The sequence below is a fragment of the Stenella coeruleoalba genome (assembly GCF_951394435.1).
Source record: "Stenella coeruleoalba genome assembly, chromosome: 11".
NCBI classification, from domain to species: Eukaryota; Metazoa; Chordata; class Mammalia; order Artiodactyla; family Delphinidae; genus Stenella; species Stenella coeruleoalba.
The window spans coordinates 55247764-55261746 of NC_137157.1; the positions used below are offsets into that span (position 1 = coordinate 55247764).

General features: G+C 35.0%; 1 long non-coding RNA gene across 1 annotated transcript in view; it reads left to right on the forward strand.

Annotated features, from left to right (window-relative positions):
• The window catches only part of LOC307193993, a 241924-nt gene that overhangs the window by 41771 nt on the left and 186170 nt on the right, over nt 1-13983 (forward strand). The window contains exon 2 of the long non-coding RNA XR_013830473.1: nt 2384-2476. This is a non-coding gene — a long non-coding RNA (uncharacterized lncRNA). The remainder of the gene's footprint in view (nt 1-2383; nt 2477-13983) is intronic.

Consider the following 13983-nt stretch of genomic DNA (forward strand, 5'->3'; position numbering starts at 1 on the left):
GAGTAGGAAGGGCTAAAAGAATAATTTTGAAAATACTTAGCTTTTCCTCAGCCACTCCACTCCCCCAAAATACAAAAATACTTGACTTTACATTATTCTGGTTCTTGCCAGCCCTCAGATGATCCGTTATCTGCCTAGAACCTTCTCAATCTGTGATTTCCATCCTTTTTCAAAATGCTCTTTGTTGTGAAAACAAAGAAAAAATATGTGTTTATTTTCTTAGTTCTGACACTGGAGCCTTTTGAATGTAACTCATTGTTTCAAGCGCCCAAACTCCTTAAATATGATGCATTGCCTTGAGATCTTGATGATCATCTATCGTTACTTTTCAAAACAGAAAGATCTGTTGAGGCAGTAATTCTGAGCAATGATTGGTCTCTCCTCACTGTATATTCTAACATGAACAGAGAAAAAGCATGTGGATGCCTGTCAATGATATTTCTTGTACTTGTCTTCAGTTATTCTGAAGCTTTTGCTCATCTTTCTCCACACAAAGATACTGAGATTATTAATTTACAGAAGCAAAATCAAATTGTGTCTTTGCTAATGTTGTTCAGCCTGCTAAACAAGCCACATACCAACTGCTTCACCCAAGACTGAAAAAGAAAAATAGAATTAAAGTGTATGTAGGCATATTCCTTACATAATTATTTTATCATATTTTAAATTATTCTTTTGCATCTTACTGGGCTGTCAAGGCATAGAAGTAAGGGCAACATGGGACTTCATGAATGATGTCCAGTTGGACCTCCCATTGAGATGATAGTTTCCTGAAGTGGCCTCTACATATCATGAGTAGATGATTGGCCTTGGACCCCAGGTCTTCAGAACAGAAAGACAACCCTGACAAGCTTTATGAGCTAAAGTTCAAAGCTCAACAAATTATAAACCATTATAAACCAATTTGCCTCCTCAGTTCTAATCAGCCTCTCTAACTTCTCATCCATAAAATCAGAGCCAACTGACACCTTCCCACAAGGCCCCCTGACCAAACAGACAGTTGTGGTATTGACACAATTAATATATCAAGCGTTCCTAAGACAGTGGGATATCTTAGTGGTGAAAGCCTACACATTTTTTACATAAAGGAATTACAGGAATTAGGAAGAAAAGTGAATTCTAATGAACATCTAGAAAAATACAGAAAGGAAATACTTCTACATATTGTTAATGACTCTCAAGAGCTTGGTGACAGCAGCCTGTCAGCTTGTTCAGAATTGCAAGTTCAACATCCTGAACACGGAAGTATCCAGCTGATTCTAGGGTGCCAGTGGAAAATGTACACCCCAGAATTTGGATCTAAAGAAACCCAACCCTTCAGAAGGCTTGCCTCATGCAGGATCATAAGAAAGAGAATGACAATGAATGAGAAATAGTCAAGAGCTAAGTATGGAAGGTGCAGGGAATGAACATCAGTATATTGCAGACATGTGGTGTAAGGCCGAGCAACGTCATTCATAGAATTTGTGTGTGTCTGCAGGAGAGGGCTTTAAAGGGAAGCATTGATTTCAACTAACTACAAAGAACTATGTACAATGGACAAAGAGATCTGCAAAAAACCAACAACAACAACCAAAAAAAAAAGCAAAAAACAAAACAAACCATCCATCTGTCTTCAGGATTTTTTCCAAGCTCTCTTAAAGAGCTATACACTTTACAGAGAAAATTGTATTTGTAATTGATCATGTCAGAGTGATAGTTTTGATGGTTTTTACTGTAAAAAAACCTCTATGATCCTGTTTGATGACCCTGAATTAATGGAATTTGTAGAAGGTTTTGTTGTTTCTCACATACTCTTTTCTTATATATAGTACCGTGATTATTTATATAAATTTGTATATAAATATGAATATATTTATGTCAAAATGGAAATAGATTCCATTTGTTTTTCCAGAAGAAGAAAATGTTAATTTGATATTTTAAAAGCAAGTTAATAAGGGCCTATTATTTGCATGGTGATTTTCTCAATTGAGGAAACAAAAGCCTTTGAAAAAAACTATGTAAACCATTTACCCACCTAGCATACTACATTCTAATGGGAAGATACTCATGAATACAGAAATACATATACATATAAATGTGTGAGTTTAACAAAAACAAAACAAAAACTATTCACAAAGGGCTTAGGAAAAGGAAGGTACAGTATCTCAAGGGTAGTGACAACAGAAAGCTGTTGACACCCCTCAGCCTAAAATTAGAAGGAGAAGCAGACTCTGAACCCAGAGACATAGCTGCAGGGATAGGGCAGCCTGCACATAGAGCTGTTGTTTACACTGGAAAGGTAAAACCTATGCACAGGAACTCAGTGAAAGGGCTCTGGGTAACAAGTACCCTAATCTTATTTTCTTCCCATTTTCTTAACTTCTGTTACTTCCTTTAACAGGGAAACTAAATTGGAAGACAGAGGGCAAGAAAGCCACCCAGGACACAGATCAAAGCTGTGAAGTATGAGGAGTGGCGTTGGGAGAAAAGAAAGGTATCTAGTACATACGTAGAATGCATTTTCAATGAAAGTTGACTCTTCCATACATCACACAAGTGAGAGTGTATTAAAAAGTCTGAAAAGAACCTGTTCTAAACTATTGATAGTCCTTACTTCTTGGAAGTGAAATTGGGTAGGGGGAAGAAAGGACTTTATGTAACTTTGAGGCAAGGGAGGAGTGAAGCAGGGGGATAAAGGTAATTTTTAACTTATTTTTGATATTTTCAGTGTCTACCAAATTTCCCTTATAAACAAGCATTTAGTTTGAAATAAACATTGAGATCTAATAAAATGTTAAAACTGTACCTAAATTGATGTTTTATAAGTTCAGTTTAGTTCCAACATAGTGGAATAAACCATCACTGCATTTATCATATGGCAAATTCAATTTTTTTAACCAAGGCTTTTAAAAACCAATCATACACAAATATTTCACAGCATACATCACATTCATAGATTGAAAAGATTTAAGAGAAAAGAAGAGGAAGTCACATTAAGATCTTCTTATATGCTAAGAAACTTGTTAAATGCTATTATGTAAATTATCTTAATGTGTAAATCAATCTAGGAAGGTAGATATTTAACTTTTCCATTCATATAGATGAAAAAATTAGCTTAGAAATTTAAAAAAATACTAACAAGGGAAATAATTAGAATTCTTTAGCTAAGTTCTATTTAATGTATATTTTTGGGAACTTACTATTTATCAAGTATGGTTCTAAACAGAGAATAATAATTCCAAAAGGAATAAGACCACATACACTGATTTTCATCTATTGTGTGCATTTTTATCTTTAATAAGCAAAATATTTGAATTGAATAAATGCACAAAGAGACAGTAAAATACCAGAACGTTATCATTGATGTGATATAAATAGATTTTTGGAGAAACAACATTTTGGAAAATCATGTTAGTCAATTGAATAATTGACAAGTTATTTTGGAAAGTAGATGCAAGAATTATGTTTGCAGGAGTTTATAGATTTAATGACTATAGGAGAAAAAAGTTATTTTGAAAAATTTATATGACTTTTTCATAACTTTTCTGCATAGACATCCTATGGATCATTGTATTAAAAAGGGGGGGGAAGCATTTGATCTTAAAGAGTCTATGTTATTTTAATATTTTAATATTCATAATATCTTTTTTGTTTTATTTGTGTGATTCATAGGCAACATAGAATTGAGTATATTTTGTACACAATTTTTGCGGCAGTTCTTAAGATCAGAGAATCAATAGAGTATTTAAGGATGAATTTTAGGAAGACCATGAATAGTTTTAAAAAGTACAAAAACCATGAGTGTAAATATGTGTGTAGGTGTGTGTCTATGTGTAAGATTATATGCATTTTTCTAAGATGGTGATTCATAGTTTTCATGACATATTTTAGTGTGACAGTTGGTTTTTCTTTTTTGTAATGCAAGTGCTGACTTAACCTTTGATTGCCAAGGCATCCACTTTAAGACAGCTATAGTGAATAATAACATTGCCAGTCACAGGACTAGATAAAGAGGTAGGCTTTCCACCACCCCAGGCTCCTTAGATAACTGACCATTTAGGCCTCTTGTTTTCTCTCTTTCTGCACTTTAAATTTCCGCTCTTAGTTTTAAATTCACTAATAAAGAATGAGCCCGTCAAACCCTAGGCCATCAATCCATGACCCCAATAAAAGGAGAACCCCAGGCCCATATGCTCTCAGTCTCTCTCTATCTGTGACCTTGATATGTGGCTCCAGGTATGTCATGTAATTTCCAGGACCTGTAAGTAATAAACCTTGTCTCTTTCAAAGTTTCCTGATGGTTATTGCTGAGGATGTCTTGCAATCACGATAAGAACCACAAGGGCTAGTCCAGCCACACCATTGGATAGCAGTAGGCTAAGATTGGCACAAAACACATATTCAAATGCTTACGATGTGCAAAACATGTTTTAAAGCATGAGCTCTGAATTCTGGGAATGTTTCTTAACAACAAATAACTGATTCTGCCATATTTATATTTTAAAATATTTAGAAACAAAAGAATAAATTGGAGCAATATATCATGCTGAAGCTTGAGTCATTAAATATCATTAGATTACTGGAAGTTTGAAGCTAGAACAATCTAGGCAAACTGGGACCAAATCAACAGTATGAGACACCTCTGGGTGTACTACTTAAGCAAAGAGAATATCTGGTAAATGAATAATGCCCTAGAACAGAATTAGTTTTCTGTTATCCATAACTGATCTGCTATGTGAATTGCAAAGAGCTGGTGACAGGTTGCAGTTTGAGTTTTAAATCAGTTCATAGTGTACAGTTTCTTATAAAAATTTCAAACTTTGATTAGTCAAATGTAGCCAAAAGAAATCTGGTCGTGTATTGTTTTGGGTTTCTTCCTTCTCTAATATCATAAAATACGTCATTTATTTTCTTCAATTTTTTTTCATTTTTTTGTTTCTATAGCTCTTTAAATCAGTTGGTATTTATTTTAGTGTACAGGAGGTAGGAAAACTTTGTCATCAAATTGTTCTGTAATCCATGACAACACATACAGAATCATCGCAGGTGAAGATTTTCCATGTTATTTTTGGTGTAATTTTATTCTGCTTGGCTAACGTCTTTTTTTTTTTTTTTTTTTTTGAAGGGAGAGGGAGGCAGCCTAATATCTCAAGATAATATTGGGAGGATTAACACACATCAGAGCATCTTGCCTATACCAAGGATTAGCACAGATTTTTTTTATCAAAGAATCATGCATAGAAAAATTGGGCCCAGCTTCCTTGATAACTTTTCACTTTTGCAAATTATGCACTGTGCTATTCTTTAACTAATGCATTAGTTTCCTAAGGCTGCCATAACAAATTACTGCAAAACTGGTGACTTAAATCAACAGGAATTTATTATCTGACAGTTCTAGAGGCTAAGTCTGAAATCAAGGTATCAGCAAAACTGGTTCATTCTGAAAGTTCTGAAGGAGACTGTTCCAGGACTCTCTTCTAGCGTCTGGTGGTTGCCAAAAGTCTTTGGCATTCCTTTGCTTGTAGCTGGGTCACTCTAATCTCTGCTTCCATCATCACATGACCTTCTTTCCTGTGTGCATCTTTCCTCTTCTTATAAGGACATCAGTGATTGGATTTACAGCCCAGCATCCAGTCTGACCTCATGCTAACTAATTGCTTCTGCAGAGACTCTAAAAAGAAGTAAAAATCTGAGGTTTCAGGTGGACATGAGTTCTCTGAGGACACTATTCAACCCGTTATAACTGGGAATCATTTAATTTGGTCAATAATTGAATATTTATTTCTATCACTTGTGCAATTTATAGAATAAGGAACAAAAGCCCACTTACCATTTCCTTCCATTATCTAACTTTCTAATGGAATTTCAGCATGTGTGTTTAAGTTGATGCCATTTTTAGTTCCCTTTCAAAGGTAAGAACTGTTTTCTAAACAAGCCAGTTATTGCTATCAAACTCATGCTTCAGATAAATCCTGAAACAACATAACTGAAATATCCATGTTTCTCTTACTGAGTGAATTGAAAAAACACAGAAACTCGGAAGTCATTTGGGGGAGAGTAAGGCAATAGATTTGGATATAAATTTGTAAGGAGTATTTGAACCTGGATTAGCTTTGTCATCCGTTAAAACAGCAGCAGTGTTTTGCCTAGGTCTATGCTTATTACGTGTGAATTCTTTTCGAGTGATTTCTTCAGTGATGTTACACACATAAATGAGAGTACCAGCAACGTGCCTGATTCCTCATCTGTTCTCATTCTGGCTCCATGTGTCAATCTAGATGATGTTAATTTGAATATCAACACACATAAAATATAAACTAATGTGCAGTTAACTTGGGAATTTGCCGTTCATGGTGGCTGAAATTTCACTTCAGAAGGTATATCAGTGCTTTTTAATTTGAGATGAAATTCAATATGCAGGTTGCAAAATCTCCTCACTTCTCCAAAGAATTTCCACTTCGTTTAGGAATAGATGATTATTCACAAATTCTGAACATATAACTGGGAAAATATGGTTATGGTCCCAAAAGGGAAAGGAGACAGTGAATGTTTTCCCAGCTACAGAGTTTCTCATGCTCTTCTTTCCCAATGTGAAGGAGTAGCATAATGTAGTAACACCTCCAGCTGCTCTAGTTCCTCAGGACATCAGTTAAGCCATGTACTTCTGAATCTGTCTCTGTTTGTCAATTATGTGCATTTTTTGGATATGCATTTATTGCCCTCTAAATCACATTCCAGTTATGCTGAGGAAAATGGTGAAAGCATGAAATCTAAGCCTAAGCCCCTTTGTTGGTTGGAAAATAAATGACTCTCGTACTATTCATATTGATACTTCTATAAATATTGTACTAATTTAACATTGCTCTGGACCTTCAATTTTGGCAATGACACTTGTCATGTTTCCACTTAAGTGCATTATATTCAAGAGTCCTGATGTGTATTGTACCTAGAGCAAAGGCTTCCATAACATATTTATAATATAAAATATAAAGGCAAGATCAAATATTAAAATGGTAATTAATTCTACACTTCAAATCTCATGAAATTATAATTGCATATTAATAACTACAAGAGGCTTTGGGTCTGATGAAATGATTTAACTTTTATGATGAAGAAAGATTTTTTCCAGAAATAATGTTTCTTTTCACTGAGGTCAAACTAGCATAAGTACCTTAATAGTCATGGTGTTTAACCTGTCATTCTAGGCAAGTCTAATAGTTATGGCAGAGCTTATATCTTCAAATAAAGATTGCATATAAAGTCTCATGAGAACATAGGAGTTTATAATCCCAGAAAGTATTCCTTTGACAGTAGATAGCTCTTGTACAAAATATAGCTGGTGGGAATTCCCTGGCGGTCCAGTGGTTAGGACTCCACGCTTTCACTGCCAAGGGCCTGGGTTCAATCCCTGTTTGGGGAACTAAGATTCTACAAGCCATGCAGTGCGGCCTGTATATATATATATATATATATATATATATATATTTTTTTTTTTTTTCCATATACATATAGGAAAAAAGTATTAGCCTAACTTTTATCTACCACAACGACTTGATCTTTACTCCTGCAATGACCTATTAAATCCAAAGGGAAACATATAAGTTCCTTTAAAAAATAAAAGACAGAGAGAGAGAGAGAAGAAAGAAAGGGGGAGGGGTTGGTTTAAATAAACCAAGAAGTACAATTGATAAGCTTGATTCAGACCCATTCAAATAGTTCAAAGATTGAAGCTAGGCCAAAAGAGTAAAGTTACAATGATAATGGCTTGTTTCAAGTTTCTTACAATCAAATCCCTTTGTATCTCTTCAGTGAGAGTCACTATACTACAGCATACTTGTACTCTTCCCTGGGCTCTTGGATCTACTTGGCACCTAGGAAGGCAAGCAAATTCCAGAGCTTAGGATCTTAACTTTAACTGAGGCTTATTGTCATGTAATTAATACAGACATTATCAGATCAGATAATGAAAATTTTTAATTGAGGTAGAGTGGATTCACAGTATTATGTTTTAGGTGTACGACATAGTGATTTAAAATTTTTATAAATTATATTCCATTTATGGTTTTTATACAGTATTGGCTATATTCCCTATACAGTACAATATTTCTAATGTAGCTTATTTATTTTATACATAGTAGTTTGTTCTTAATACCCTACCCATATCTTGCCCCTCTCCACTGGTAACTACTCGTTCTCTATATCTGTGAATCTGTTTCTTTTTTGTTATATTCACTAGTTTATTTTATTTTCAGATTCCACATATAAGTGATAACATACAGTATTTGTCTTTCTGTGCCTGACTTGTTTCACTAAGCATAATACCTTCCAGGGCCATCCAGGCTGTTGCAAATGGAAAATGTTATTCTTTTTTATGGCTGAATAGTATTCCATGTCTTCTTTATCAGTTCATCTGCTGATGGACATTTAGGTTGCTTCCATATCTTGGCTATTGTAAATACTGCTACTGTGAACATTGAGGTGCATGCATCTTTTTGAATTAGTGTTTTCATTTTCTTCAGATACATACCCAGCAGTGGAATTGCTGGATAATGGGGTAGTTCTACTTTTAGTTTTTTGAGGGACTTCCATACTGTTTTCCACAGTGGCTGCACCAATTTACATTCCCATAAACAGTGTACAGGGGTTCCTTTTTCTCAACATCCTCACCAACATTTCTTGTTTGGAGTCTTTTTGATGATAGCCATTCTGACAGATGTGAGGTGATATGTTTTTCATTTGCATTTCTCTGACGATTAGTGATGTTTAGCATCTTTTCATGTGCCTGTATGTCTTCTTTGGAAAAATCTCTATCCAGGTCTTCTGCTGGTTTTTTAATCAGGTCATTTGTTTTGTTTTTTGGGTTTTGTTTTTTTTTTAAATATAGAATTGTATTAGCTGTTTATATATTTTGGATATTAACCCTTTATTGGTCGTATCATTTGCAAATATTTTCTCCCATTGAGTAATTTGTCTTTTCTTTTTAATGAAGAGTTTCTTTGCTGTACAAAAGCTTTTAAATTTGATTAGGTCCCATTTGTTTAGTTTTGTTTTTGTTTCCTTTGCCTTAGGGGACAGATCCAAAAATATATTGTTTTGATATATGTCAGAGAATGTTCTGCCTATGTTCTTTCTTAGAAGTGTTATGATCTCAGGTTTACATTTAAATCTTTAATCCATTTTGAGTTCATTTTTCTATATGGTGTAAGAAAATTTTCTAATTTCATTCTTTTATGTGCAGCTGTCCAATTTTCCCGGCACCACTTATTGAAGAGACTGTCTTTTCTCCATTATATACTCTTGCCTACTTTGTCATAGACTAATTGACCATAAGTGCCTGGGTTTATCTCTGGACTCTCAATTCTGTTCCATTGACCTATGTGTCTGCTTTTGTGCCAATACCACACTGTTGTGATTACTTAGCTTTGCAGTACAGTCTGAAGTCCGGGAGTGTGATACCTCCAGCTACGTTACCCTTTCTCAAGATTGTTTTGCCTACTCAGGGTCTTTTGTGGGCCTATCATATATGGCCTTTATTATGCTGAGGTATGTTCCCTCTATGCCCACTTTCTGGAGAGTTTTATAATTAATTGATGTTGAATTTTGTCAAAAGCTTTTTCTGCATCTGGTTTTTATTCTTCAATTTGTTAATATGGTATATCACAGTGATTGATTTGTGGATATTGAAAAATCCTTGCATCCCTGGCATAAATTCCACTTGATCATGATGTATGATCCTTTTAAACATATTGCTGAATTTGGTTTACAAATATTTTATTGAGGATTTTTGCAACTATGGTCATCAGTGATATTGGCCTGTACTTTTACTTATTTGCAGTGTATTTATCTGGTTTTAGTATAAGGATAACACTGGCCTTGTAGAATGAGTTTGGAACTGTCCCCTCCTCTTCATTTTTTTTGAATAGTTTGAGAAGGGATATGTGTTAACTCTTCTCTAAATGTTTTGTAGAATTCACCTGTGAAGCCATCTGGTCCTGGACTTTTGTTTGTTGGGAGGTTTTTTGTATTTTTGTTTTCTTTAACTACTGATTCAATTTCATTATTGATAATTAGTCTGTTCATATTATCTATTTCTTCCTGGTTCAGTCTTGAGAGATTGTACATTTCTAGGAATTTGTCCGTTTCTTCTAGGTTGTCCATTTTATTGGTGTATAGTTGCTCTTAGTAGTCTCATGATTATTTGTATTTCTGTGGTGTCGGGCGTAACTCTCCTTTTTCAGTTCTGATTTGGGCCCTCTCTCTTTTTTTCTTGATGAGTCTGGCTAAACGTTTATTAATTTTGTTTATCTTTTCAGAGAACTAGTTCTTTTTTTTTGCCTCTATTTCATTTATTTCTGCTCTGATCTTTGTTATTTCTTTCCTTCTACTAACTTTGGGTTTTGTTTGTTCTTTTTCTAGTTCCTTTAGGTGTAAGTTTAGGTTGTTTATTTGAGATTTTTCTTATTTCCAGTGGTAAGGTTGTATTGTTATAAACGTTCCTCTTAGAACTGCTTTTGCTGCATCCCATAAATTTTGGATAATTATGTTTCTATTTTTATATATCTCCAGGAATTTTTTGATTTCCTTGACTTCTTCAGTGATCCAATAGTCATTTAGTAGCCTCCACTTGTTTGTCCATCTAGTATGATGTGTCTTTTAAGGCCAGTGTTTCCTTAATGATTTTCTGTCAGGATGATCTGTCCCCTACTATTATTGTATTGCTGTCAGTTTTTCCCTTTATATCTGTTAATATTTGCTTTATGTATTTAGGTGCTCCTCCGTTGGGGATATATACAATTGTTATATCTTCTTCTTTGGTCAATCCTTGATCATTATGTAATGTCTTTCTTTGTCTCTTATAACAGTTTCTGTTTTAAAGTGTATTTTGTCTGATATAAGGATCGATACTCGAGCTTTCTTTTGATTCCCATTTGCACAGAATACATTTTTCCAACCCCTCTCTTTCAGTATATGTGTATCTTTAGATCTGAAGTGAGTCTCTTGTAGGCAGTATATATACAAGCCCTGTTTTTGTAACCATTCAGCCACTCTGTGTCTTCTGATTGGAGCATTTAGTCCGTTTACATTTAAAGTAATTATCGATTTGTGTGTTCTTATTACCACTTTGTAAATGGTTTTGGGATTGTTTTCGTATGGGTTTTTTTGTTTGTTTTCTTTTTCTATGTTCTCTTCCCTTGTGATTTGATGATTATCTTTCTGCTAAGTTTGGATTCCTTTCTCCTGTGTGTATGTGTATCATTATAGATTTCTGGTTTTGGTTACCATGAGGTTTATATATAGTAAACCATATATATAGAGAGAAAGAGAGATGTGGGTTGTGGGGGAGAAAGAGAGAGAGGTAGGAGCCTAACTTCAGTTAGCTTCTCATTCTAGATGGTAAAACTACCTCCTGTCATGACAAAAGGAGAAAATTTAATTTTCCTTTGGGTATGGCCAGTTAGCAAACACAGGTGGCCTACAATCCCCCCACCCCAGCTCTTAAAAACTCTGCTGCTTTTGTTTCAGTGAAATTGAGTTCAGTGTCTCTTCCCTGTTGTAATACAATTGGGATAAAATTGACTTTTGTTTGTTCATCCTGTTCAGTATGTTTTTTTTCTTTAACAATTGTTGGACCTGAGATGCCTATCCCTAGATTTACTGTTATTTGAAAGAAAGTTAATCTCAATCTTATTTAGTTACTGCTATTTTTGAAATTGAATCTAATCTCTAACTGATATATAATAACCCTCTAAGAGAGCCAGAAATTTTAAGGTTGAATCACAGCTTACAACCACTTGAAGTTCAATCCTCTTAGGTATGTAAATCGAGAGAGAGAGAGAGAGAGAGAGAGAGAGAGGGAGAGAGAAAGGAAGGAAGGAAGGAGGGAAGGGAGAGAGAAAGAAAGAAAGAAAGAAAGAAAGAAAGAAAGAAAGGAAGGAAGGAAGGAAGGAAGAAAGAGAAAGAGGAAGGAAGGAAGGGGGAGGGAGGGAGGGAGGAAGGAAAGGAGAAAGAAAGGAGGGAAGGAGGGAGGGAGGGAGGAAGGAAAGAAGGGAGACAAAGAGAACAAGAAAAGTGCAATCCAAGTATTAAACTGAACGATTGAAAGTCAATTTTTATAAAATAGTAACTTAAAAAATAGTGGAGCTAAGGAAGGTTAGCTATTCTATGGTGAAACCAATTCTTACTATCTAAAATGTTTTAAGTTTATTTCTTAATAAAATTAAATAACTCTTTTATTGAAAATTTTATCTTAAATAGAGAAAAAGACAGTTATTTACCATTTATCGTAAAATCTTTCCAAAAGTAAAAATTGAAAAATAAAAGAAAAAAGATCATGAGGTTAGTTTTAATTTGCCTGTTGTTTTCATATGTATATTCAGTAAAAGTACAGAGAATCTTGTGTAGGAAAAACTATTTGTCATTCAGAGTGGAAATGCAAAAAAGCAATGCCATACCTAATTAAATTAGCTAAATGTTGCTGTCTAGGTTTATCTAGCTGTTGTAATTTAATCAAAGCTAAATGAAATCATCATTTAATTAAAATTGAAACTAATTCATTGTTCCAATTGTTGTTTCTATGAGAGATGCAATTTCTTAACAAAACCACTTTGATGAAGTGAAGAGATCTTTCAGAACATTGCCTTAGGACCATTGCTCTGAATTGAAGTCATTCACAATATAATCATCTTCTTACTTTGAATTAACATACAACATCGAAGAGAAAATATTTACTTTAAGTGTTGGGCCTCCTAACTGTATTTTTTAAGACAAGAAATTTATTTATTAAAATAACTTTTTTGAGGAAATATAATAGGCACTAAAACAATTACAAGAGTTGAATTAAAAAAATTTACTACCTCTTATTCATTGTCTGACCCAAATTGATCTGATTTCCATTTCTACTACACTGCTTATAAATATCTTTCAGTTTTAATCTCACAGAATGTTTTAGTGTTAGTTGACTTGATTGATCTTTCTGTCTGACTTACCTGATTGCTGTTGCATTCTTCTCTCCTGATTTTTCTTATACTAACTCTGCTTTGGTTAGGCAGTGCTCATGCTAATCCACTGAAAGTGTGACATTTCTTATCATTTCTACTTTTCACTGATGGTTTGCACCCAGGGTGTGGACCAGAGAGGGGGTCAGTGTTCAGGTGCATTCCTGACACCTGTAGCAGTTTGAGCAAAGCCATGATGGCACTTGCTAGCATGTTTGGGAATCTCAGGTAGTTTCAGCTAGAAGAAGCCTAGATTTGGAAACAACAAAGTTAAAAGTGATAGTTTTGGGCTTCCCTGGTGGCGCAGTGGTTGAGAGTCCGCCTGCCGATGCAGGGTACACGGGTTCGTGCCCCGGTCCGGGAGGATCCCACATGCCGCGGAGCGGCTGGGCCCGTGAGCCATGGCCGCTGAGCCTGCGTGTCCGGAGCCTGTGCTCCGCGGCGGGAGGGGCCACAGCAGTGAGAGGCCCGCGTACCGCAAAAAGAAAAAAAAAAAAAAGATAGTTTTGTTTCTGGTGTTTTTTCCCCCCATCTCGATAAGTTGAAAGAATTGCTACTATTTCTGTAATCAGAAAGGGAAACATACATTTCTTGCTCTATTTTTCTTTACCACATCTCATTATCACTGTATTTTTCTTTTGCACTCTGATCCAGTATGCCCTTCCACATCACCATGGTGACAGGCAACCAAGAGAAAGACTCAGGACAGAATTGTCTCACTCTCCGTTGCACATGAGCACTCTAATCCTGTGCACCTTGGTGGAAATGGGCTATTCTTTCTTACGTTTAGCTCACCAAAGTGTTAGCGTCCATAGTGTGGGTGAGAAAAATAGGGAGCTCTTGACTCATGAACCCTAAAGGCTTGGTGGGGCTATCTTTCTATAATCACTCTTCCCCTGGCTAAAACCAGGGGAATGTTGAAAACTACTTTTGGCTAAATGTCAGCCTGTCCAAGTGAGATAAGGTGTTTTTTTTTAACAAAAATATTCAAACATAATATAAAATG